Source organism: Nycticebus coucang, chromosome 1 (genome assembly GCF_027406575.1).
Source record: "Nycticebus coucang isolate mNycCou1 chromosome 1, mNycCou1.pri, whole genome shotgun sequence".
In the NCBI taxonomy this organism is placed as follows: Eukaryota; Metazoa; Chordata; class Mammalia; order Primates; family Lorisidae; genus Nycticebus; species Nycticebus coucang.
The window spans coordinates 42,569,204-42,579,962 of record NC_069780.1 but is presented as its reverse complement, the minus strand read 5'-3'; the positions used below and the strand labels follow the sequence as shown (position 1 = coordinate 42,579,962).

General features: G+C 33.9%; 1 non-coding gene across 1 annotated transcript; it reads right to left on the bottom strand.

The window, feature by feature from the left end:
- Nucleotides 1–245: 245 nt before the first annotated feature.
- LOC128592617 (U6 spliceosomal RNA) lies at nucleotides 246–348 on the bottom strand. Its single transcript, XR_008381950.1, has one exon. It is a non-coding gene; the product is annotated as a U6 spliceosomal RNA (small nuclear RNA).
- Between the last annotated feature and the right edge of the window lie 10,411 nt (nucleotides 349–10,759).

Sequence of the window (10,759 nt, the reverse complement as noted above, 5' to 3'; positions counted from 1 at the left end):
GATTTTTTTTTTTTTTTTTTTTGTTTGGCCGGGGCTGGGTTTGAACCCACCACCTCCGGCATATGGGACCGGTGCCCTATTCCTTGAGCCACAGGTGCCGCCCTGCTAAAGTGTGATTTTTAAATTTTTATAAATAGTACTGTTTTTTTACACTAAATACTTCATGCCTATTCCTAGCAAGCTTATGATAGTGTCCCTGTTTTCAGTTGCAATATGAGTGTTCCCTTTCCTAATTTTATTTTTTTTTAAATATGGAACACTTCACAAATTTGCATGTCATCCTTGCTCAGGGGCCATGTTAATCTTCTCTGTATCATTCCATTCCCTTTCCTAAATTTTGATTATTTTACTTTCACGATTTTAATTTATATTGGATGTGTCAAGGTAACTATATTTATTTTATAACCTTATATTTTCATACTAGGAAAAGCCACACTAAAACTTGTCATTATACAATGAAGTTACCCTGAATTTATTACAGGATATAGTAACTATGTAAGTGTCTGCATTATTGCTTTTTTTGCTTAAAAAGGGTACAATTGCATGATATTAGTGGTGAAACTTTGGAAAATGAGTCTTTGGGAAAAGAAAATGTGCATGGATCCTTGGCAAAAGAGGAATTCACTCTAGTATAAACATTCTATTTTCACTCTCTTAAGATTTATCTTTTTTGATTGCTAAGAAATTCTTAATTTTATGGTAGTCCAAATTATAATTTTTGCTTTGTTTTTAGTGCTTTTTTGTTCTGTTTAATAAATTTTTACCAATACCATCTAGGTTTTCCATATAAAAGCTTAAATTAGTTAGGAATGAAATTTTTCAGATAGTATAAGGCAAGGTTCAAAGTTAATTTTTAATATGGATATCTAATTAAACTTGTATCTTTTATTGAAAACATCATTTCCCTGCTACAAGCTCAAACTTCCGCTTGCCGTAAATCATATGGTCATATATATATGAATATGTTTCTGGAATTTCTCTTCTATTCATTGAATTGCTTATTTTTATTATTGCATCTGTATTATAATGACTTATGTATTTTAGCTCTGTAAGAACTCTTGATATTTAGTAGTATATACTCAGCCAATGTTTTATAAGAACACTTATTAGGGTGCACCTTGATACATTTTCTCAAAGTGAACATGAACTGGTGACATTACCCAAACGACAGAAACACCCTTCTGCATCTTTGCAGTCAGAATTACTGTCCAAAAATGTACAATATCCTGACATCTAGAAACACTAATAAAATCATGGAGTACATACTACTGTAGTTCTACCTTCTGTTTATTCAACTTTCTGTTTGTAATATTTGTTGTGTTGTTGCATAAAGTAACATCTAGTTTGCTCTCATATTTTATTACATTATATGTTTATACTGAAATAGTTTTGTTCATTCTACTTTATATGAAAATTAGAGTTTTTTCTAGTTTGTGGGTATCAGAATAGATATACTAATTTTGTATTGTTTCTATAACAGATTAACAAATCTGTTGGGCTAAAATAGATTGGGCTCATGAAGTTTCTTTGTTCCAGGTCTTACAAAACTGAATTCAAAATGTCAGCTATTGAGAATATATCTGATGCTTCTGGGGAAGAAACTGCCTCTATTCAGGCTCATGCAGTCTGGTTGGCATAATTCAGTTCATTGGTGTCGTGGGGATGAGTTTCTCCTTCTTCACAGACTGTCGGCTTGGAAGTTCTCTGAGCGCCTGACAAACCCCTCCATTTTTTGCCATGATGTAAACCTCCACCTTCAAACCAGAAACAGAGCATCAAGTCCTTGTTATACTTTTAATTACCATTGTGTTTTTAATTACTGTGACTTCCACTTGTGCTACATCATTTTTCTTTTAGCTAGGGTACATTCTCTTCTGTTAAGGGTTTATGCAAATAAGTTAGGCCAACCCAAACAATCCAATACAAGTTTTTAATTTTAAGGTCCTTAAGCTTAATTGTATCTGCAAAGATCTTTTACTCCGTAACAGGAAATAATGATAGTTTTTGGAATAAGGCATGGTTGTCCTATGAGGCAGAAGGGGAGGGGCAGTATATTGCCTGCTGCCGTCCTGCCTACCTTTTACGAACCAGCGTGAAGAAGAGAACCAACTAGAGTGGGAATGGTAGGGAAGGAGGAAATAAGACACACAAGAGCCAAAGATGGGATAGGGAGAACTAGAGCAGCTACGGCTGCAGCCGGCACCGAACTGTGGTTCTCGCTTCATTTATATGGTATCTTCAACAAAGCTACTAAATGACATAAATCTTGGCACATGGGGTAAAGATTAACTGTAAGGAGGAAAAGCTGCACATTTGCTGGCAAGATAAAAAAGAAAGTATGCGTGGGACACGTGACTTCTGGCAGAGTAGAAAAGAATGTTTGCTGTTAAAGGAAAAGCAGCTGGGGGTCGTTCCCTGATCTCTGAACGTCTCCCAAGGCTGTGGGAGGCCCTGTCACCTCACAGCCCATCCTCTACACCTATGGCCATACTGCCACTCGTAGCCTTCTTTGATATCATTTTGTGACTATGTATATGCATTTCATTTAGCATATACATTAGGATAACATAGTTTAGCTCATGAAAACAGCTACAGGAAAGAGAAAATGCAAGGTGTTGAGATAGGGACATGGTCATGAGGTGTGGGAGTGAATGCAGCAGTTTTCTCTCGGTAGTAAATGTTCAGAACATAAGGGACAGTGAGAACTATACCTTGCCATTAGCCTGTGGAGTATGTTGCAAGAATAAGCAGGAAGACAGCGTTACTAAGTGGGCTGCAGAAGGGTTTCTTCTTTGTGTGTTAACAATTACTTATAATTAGTATGAGTTGTATTTCTTATGTACGATTAAAATTAAATTGTATGTGCCTGTTTTGGATGTCAGCCAATGTGGCTGTTGCCCATTTTTGCTGTTGTCTGGCTGATATGACTAAAACAGTCTTTCAGTTTTTATCAGGCTTATTTTATCTTCTGTTATTAAACTGAACCACATAGTTTCCTCAGACCTTTCTAAGAATATGTGAATAAGGGAAGTTATTTTATAATATCTTCCTATATATCCTAGAAACACTTGGTCTCAAGATCTTATTCATATTTCATTCTATGATTGCTTTGCTTATCTTACCACATCTTTTCTTTATAATCCGTCCACAAAATTAATTCAAGATGAATGAAAAGCTTAAATGTAAGGCATGAAACCATAAAAATTCTAAAAGACTATGTTGAAAAAATTCTTCTAGATATCGGCTTAAGCAAAAAATGTATGAAGATGACCCCAGTGGCAATCATAGCAGCAACAAAAATAAATAAATAGAACTTGATTAAATTAATACCTTTTCAAGTTGGTTGAACTTTCTATTCTTTTGAGACCTAGTTCAAATAGATCTCTATAACTTATAATCTTTCTTCATAAGATAAAGCAATATGCCAGTTTACTAATCATATGAGAGACATAGTAAACTTAAAAAAAATTATAATGAGAAATCAGTGTATTTTAAGCAATCTGGATTCTGAATGGCAGGCATTCTTTTTTATATGTTTGTATCTTTATTATACTCTTTGGTCAATGCACAGAGATCACCAGTAAATGAAATTTTATAACAGGACATTCCAACACCATTATGGTGGTAAGTTATTTTCTTGTGTCAGATTGCAAAATGTATTAGTTCTCTTTAATGCTTGATATTTGTAACTATTTTGGAAAAAATAAAATAGTAATGTGTTATAAATCATATAGTGATATAAGAAAATATATCTTTAAACTATTAAAATAATATTTCATAAATATAAATTGTGGTTAAATTTTATATGTATTTATTCATGGCTAATATATTATTATGCTGCATTTTAAAGTATTCTTTTAGTTTTATTTACTTTGGAATAATATTTAATCTATAATTAATAGTTCTACTTTTCCATTTGAAACTCACCCCTTATGAAACTTTGTATAAAATATATAGAACTGTTTTTTACATTATCAATTTTAAGACTATTCTTAAGTATAATATTCAGAAACAGTAAGTATTCAATTTTCTAAACTATGTAAATTTTCTTAAACACAGTCAAGATCAAATAGAGCTATTTTCCCTCTTACAAACTAATCTCAGCTAGCTTTTTCAGGCGTTTTTGCCATAGAGATTTGATAACAAGATGTATTTTCTATCAGGCAAAAAACTAGAAAGGTATGTCTGCTCTTTGTGAGATTAATGAAAACTCATTAATATTCTTGATTGATAAAAATAAATATCCCTCTACAGAGAAGGATATTCTATAGATAATTAAATGCATCAATCGCAGTAATTGTGCAGTTTGGGAGTAAATTTCATTCCTCCCTAAGGCTGTAAGTCATACACTTTTAGTACGTTTTTCAGAAGCTAAACTAACTCGTAAAGTCTAATTTTTTTAAGAAATAGATAGTATGTTGTAGATGCTTTGGGAATCCCATGGTATCTTTTTTCTAATGTATAAGCTATAAAAGTAATTTGAATGAAGTATAATATAATTATATTATTTCTACTAAAAATAATATAACATATATTAAAGCTATAGGCTTTATAATGACATCAGAGTACATAGTAATGTGAGGCCAAAGAATTTTTTTTATTATTTTTGAAATTAAGTAAATAAATTTTGAAAGCTATTAGGCTTCCTTAGGCCACTCAGCTTCAGCATCTGCACAGATACTTTGTAAGTAAACCTGGAATAGATGATATTAATTTTCACATTAGATACAACTAATTATTTAAGAAATTGGAATTTAAGAATTGTAATGTTTCATGTTTATATAAATGTACAAAAAGTAAATCTAGTCAAATTCAAGTGTTTTAATATTTGATATTATTGTTGCTAATCATTATTACTGAATATTTTGTCATAGTCTTCAGCAAAATAAATTGTATTTGAAAAAAGTGTGAGGTTATATCTTTTATAAAATTATTTTATTTTTTAACATAAATACACATATATATGTATTAATTTTTTTAGAGACAGAGTCTTACTTTGTCACCCTTGGTAGAGTGCCGAGGCATCACAGCTCACAGTAACCTCTAGCTTTCGGGCTTAGGTGATTCTCTTGCCTCAGCCTCTCTAGTAGCTTGGACTACAGGAACCCACCACAATGCCTGGCTATTTTTTTGTTGCAGTTTGGCCAGGGCCAGGTTTGAACCCACCACCCTAGGTATATGGGGCTGGTGCCCTACTCACTGAGCCACAGGTGTTGCTCAACATACATATATTTCTTGAAACAGGTGTTGTCCAACATACATATATTTCTTCACTCAGTCACTCTAGGGTTGAGTGCTATGGAGTCATGGCTCACAGCAATCTCAAACTTTTGGGCTCAGCGATTCTCTTTCTCAGCCTCTCAAGCAGCTGGGACGATAGGCACCCACCACAATGTCCACCTATTTTTTTAGAGACGGGGTCTTGGTCTTGCTCAGGCTGGTCTCAACCGCCTGAGCTCAGATGATCCACCCATCTTGGCCTCAGAGAGTGTTAGTATTTTAGGCATGAGGCATCATAGCATAAAATTACTTTAGCCAACAAGTAATCATTGAGAATCATTTTTGAATATTTCATTATTCATTATTAGAGATAAATGGAAAAGTTATAAATGAATATTAAAAAATGTATTATGGTCAACTCCTGTTTTCATGGAACTTATTGGAAAATATAAGTATAGATGAAGGAATTATCTAATTATAAAAAATATCATTATAGTAAGGTAATACATGTATAGTAAAGAGAAAAGCATTAATAGCAAGATGGTCTTCTCTTTGGGAGATTTAGGAGTTTTAAAAACATCATTCTTTTTTCTTTTCTTTTATCTTTCTTTCCTTTTTTCTTTTTCTTTCTTTCTGTCTTTTTTGTTTTGTTGTTGTTGTTGAGACAGAGTTGTCTCACTCTGTCATCCCTGTGTGGTACAGAGGCCTCATCATAGCTCACAGCAACCTTAAACTCCTGGGCTCAAGCAATCCTCCTGCATAAGCCTGCCAAGTAGCTGGGACTATAAGATACACACAGCTTATTTTTTCTACTTTTGGTAGAGACAAGGTCTCATTTTTGCTCAGGCTGGTGTCAAATTCCTAGCTCAAGTGATCCTCTGCCTTAGCATCCTGGACTGCTGGAATTATAATGTCAGCAAACAAGCCTGGCCCGTATCTCTCTTAAGCTTATACTCTCCAAGGGAACACAGTCAATAAACAAAAACAAACTGTATGAAGTATGATGTACAATTGAAGCTATGTAAGTTGACCACCCAAGGCACTAGGACAAACTTGTCAACTTACAGAGGTGGTCAATGTAGGGAACTAGTCCTGCTGTACTAATATGTACATGTAGGGTGGGGTGATCCATGAAAAGTAGGTCAAATTCAGGAGGTAGTCAATATATGGAGGTGGTCAAATATGGAAGTTAAATTCAAAAATAAGTAGAGTGTCCATGGAATGGCAAAGAGGTTAGTGTGCCACAAAAAAGTGAATGAAAGAAGAATGAAAATAATGTCAAGAGATAATAAAATGGCCAGAGCATCTAAAGAACTGTAGAGCATTTTGAACGACTTGATTTTAGGCTAAATTAAATGGAAGCCATTTCATAATTTTAAGCCAAAAATAATGTAGCATGAAATATGTCTTATGTAGTAAAAGTATTTCTCTAGCTAGAGTTTAGAGAGTAAACTTTGGTCATGTCAGATTAGGAAAACCTTTTGGTAGGCTATTTTTATAATGCAAGTGAAAAAAGATGGTCACTTGAACCACTACCAAAGTAGCCGAGATGGGGAGAAATAGTTAGATTATGAATGTAGTTGATGGTACAACTCAGAGAATTTCTTACTAAAATAGAAGTTTCTGCCTGAGTAATTGGAAGAAAGGAATTGTTATAAATGACAAATAAATAGGCCGTAAGAGTGAGCATCTCAACATGCATATCTAGAAGAGACCAGGAAAAAAAAAAAAGCAAACAGGAAAAGAATCCAAGGTGTAATGATTCATACATAGGACATGATAAAAATTGAGGATACATTAATTACTGCCAGTAACTAGATCTGGAGTGTGGTCATAGGGAGTGTTTGTGTTTCTGAGATTCTTAGAAGGAAGGAATTCAAGGACTTGAGAAGTCAGGTTGTCAAAGGGATCATCCATAATTAATTAAAATCTCCCAAATATTAAGATGGCATTACTGTTGGTGAAAATGTTAAAGTACCATGAGTTAAACTCACAAAGAAATTCAGGAGAGTATATGAAAAGGATGGTTGATGAGAGAAATGATGAGCAGTAATAGATCATACAGTTTGATGACATGTGTTTGAAAACTAAGGAGTTTAAAGGAGGAAGGAGGGAAAATCATTTGACATTAGCAATAAATAACAGGAAGATGCCTACTAATCTCCAGTCCCAGAGGTGTGAGGACTCTGTGAGAAAAAAACAAAAACAAAAACAAAATATAACTACTTGAGATGACTGGTGATGAAATCACTATCTTCACACAAACAACAGCCTTCTGGTGGAAAGAGAATGCAATCAGATAATTGAGCTATAAAGTTGAGGACATAAGCAATTTTCCTACTGATGGCCTGTGAGTTAAATAGAGCAGAGTGAGAACTAAAAGGATGGATACTTGAGCATACTTAGACTAAAAAAATTATTTGTTGGTTATCTAAAATTTAGATTTAAATAAATATCCTGTATTTTAGATAGCAATCTTGTAAATGTCATAGAAATACATGCACATGTAAACCAAGGACATAACCAAGAATGTTTCTAGCTTTAGTAGTAATAACCAGTACCTAGAAATGGCCCTGCATCCATCAATAGTAGAATGGAAAAGGTAGAAGGTGATATTTAGTGGATGTGCAGAGCTTCCTGGGATGCAGAATGCGGTAATGAGGAGTACCTAGAAGTTTGAAGCTTTTTTGTCATAAATTACAAAAATGAAGAAAAGGTAGAATGTAAATCATTATAGTAGATTAAAGATAGTGTAGATGAAAAAGATGAGGTATCAATAGAGCCAAGAAGTTTGGGGAAGTTACGATTTAATTTCATAAGGAATGTGATGATAGGAATAAATCCTAGAAGAGTTATGTCTTACACCCAGAGTGTGGATTCACCTTGATACATGTTGAGAGAGAAATAAGCCTATGTACAACTGGGCTATGAGCTTGACTTGGAGATGTTTGATGGGTTGAGGTTTCAGAGGATACAGGTTATGCTCTAAGAGTGCAGGCTTCCTCTTTATCCCAGATGAAGGGAATAGAAGGCTGAAATGAAGCATGGTCTTTAGATTAAGAGCAAAGGTTGACTGTTGGTTCCTATTAGAAGAAAAGTGGGTTGACTGGTAGTGTGGTTTTTGACCCTTGACCACTTCTAACAAGATTGAGGCTATCTGAAGAATTACTTTTCAATTCTTTCTTCCCTCTTATGAACAGAATGGATTTTAATACCCCTTCCTTTTGTAATAGTAGAATGTATTTAGGAAATAAATATAGGTATTTTCACTTTTTGGTAACATATAATGTATATGCTTATATATAATTTGATACATTGTACATATATATATGCATATGTGTGTGTATATAAATATATAGATAGCTGTGGATTAATCACATTACTAACTTGTAGAAGGGCACTATGCAGGATTACCTCCTGACAAGTATAGAAATATTGCTTTTAAAATCTCAACTCCCAATTAAATCATCTTAGGAAATGGCACATTTGGGAGGTAATTAGATTTTGATAAGGTTATGAGTGTAGAGAACTCACAATGGCATTTGTGTCCTTATAAGAAGGAAAAGAGACTAGGGATTGCTCTCTAAATTGCAGGATTATAAAATGAGAAGTCAATCTTCTGTGGACAAGGAGGAGAGCCCTAGCCAGATACTGGATGACCTCAAGCCTTAATCTTGGTCTTCCAGGTCTCCAAAACTATTAAAAATAATTGTTTATTATTTAAACTGCCCAGTTTTTGTTATTGTTATAGCAGCCCAGACTGATTAATAGGGAAAATCAAATGCAAAAGTCCTAAGATAAAGACACTTGTAGTATGATTAGAACAGAGAAAGAAAGTATGTAGAACAGCTAATAAAAGAGAAAGCGGAAGGAAATGAAGCCATAAATATAAGATATAGAATATCGGAGACAAGCAATATGATGCCATCTATAAATTCAATGGCTTTAAGCAGAGAAAGAAATGATTTGTGGCATTACCAAAGAACTTTATTTGGCTGTATTGAATAAACTACAGGGGGCAAAGGACAAGGAAGCATTTTAAAATAAATTCTTAAAATGTTATCTGTTTGAACCACAGTGATAGCAAGGGAGTTGGTGAGGAGTAGCAAAAGTCAAAGCCCTGACGAATCTAAGCATCTAGGGAAAAAAAAAAAAAATCAAGGATGGTTTCAATGTTTTTAACTTAATCAACTGAAACAAAGTTTGGCAATAACTGGTGGGAAAAAGGCTCTCTGTAAAGCAAGTCAGATGGAGAAAGATTTGGAGCTCAGTTTCGGGCTTTTGAAGCTTGGATTGCTTGTTGGGCATCCAAGTGGAAGTGTTAAATATAGTTAGATTTATAATCCAAAATTCATGGGGAAAATACAGACCAAAGCAAAAATTTTGGAATTGTAAAATCAAGACTGAAGTTGATGATAAATTATTTTGAGGGAATTTTTTAAAAAATTGTATAGATTTTATTATAAAATAAAAATGGGTTTACTATAAAAATAATGTCTACTTATTTTTAGAAAAATACTGGCATGTTGCATGTTATATGCTTTCTTATAGGTGAAGATCTTTTTAATGCAATCTTCTAGATGAAGTCCAACACTTATCACCTATAAAGAGAATGCTATGCAGTCAAATATTCTGCCTTTAAGCTATACCCTTCAGATCTGAGAATGTTGTGGTGTGCTAATTTGCATTAATATTATAAAGTGTTTATAATCTTAATGTTACATAAGGCTAATTATAAATTATGTGTTTACTATATGTGGGAGTGACAGGAGATGAATACCTTGCAGTAAATTCATAAACAAATCAGATTTTCTTTGTTTAAATTGGAATTTCTTAAGCTTTCATGATAGCATCCAGAAAAAATGCTATTTCCCTGTTGTTCATTTAAGCAGGAGATATTTGTTAGTAGCTTGGTTAAATTCAACTGTCAATAGTATTATCTATACATAGTAGAGCAAAGTCAGCTCTCTCTTAATGAATATATATTCTGTTAAATAACATATTTTTAATGAAGTTATAAAATTTATCTATGCAAATGAGGTGTTAAGAACATTTTATCTTACTATTTCTAATAAATGATATTTCAAAACTCTTGTAATTAATTTTAGTGTGATCATATAGTACAAGCGCATTATCAACATTTCTTTACAAAAAGTGTTTCCTGCCTAGTTGCTCTTACCTTGAAGTTTGATTGAACTTCATTGAATGTTAAAAGTGCTATGCTTGGCGGCGCCTGTGGCTCAGTGAGTAGGGTGCCAGCCCCATATGCCGAGGATGGCGAACCCAGCCCCGGCCAAACTGCAACAAAAAATAGCCGGGCGTTGTGGCGGGCGCCTGTAGTCCCAGCTGCTTGGGAGGCTGAGGCAAGAGAATCGCGTAAGCCCAAAAGTTAGAGGTTGCTGTGAGCCATGTGACGCCACGGCACTTTACCCGAGGGCAGTATAGTGAGACTCTGTCTCTACAAAAAAAAAAAAAAAAAGTGCTATGCTTGACATCAATCAACAGGCTTCATTTATAATAAGCAGTCCTGTTGATAATC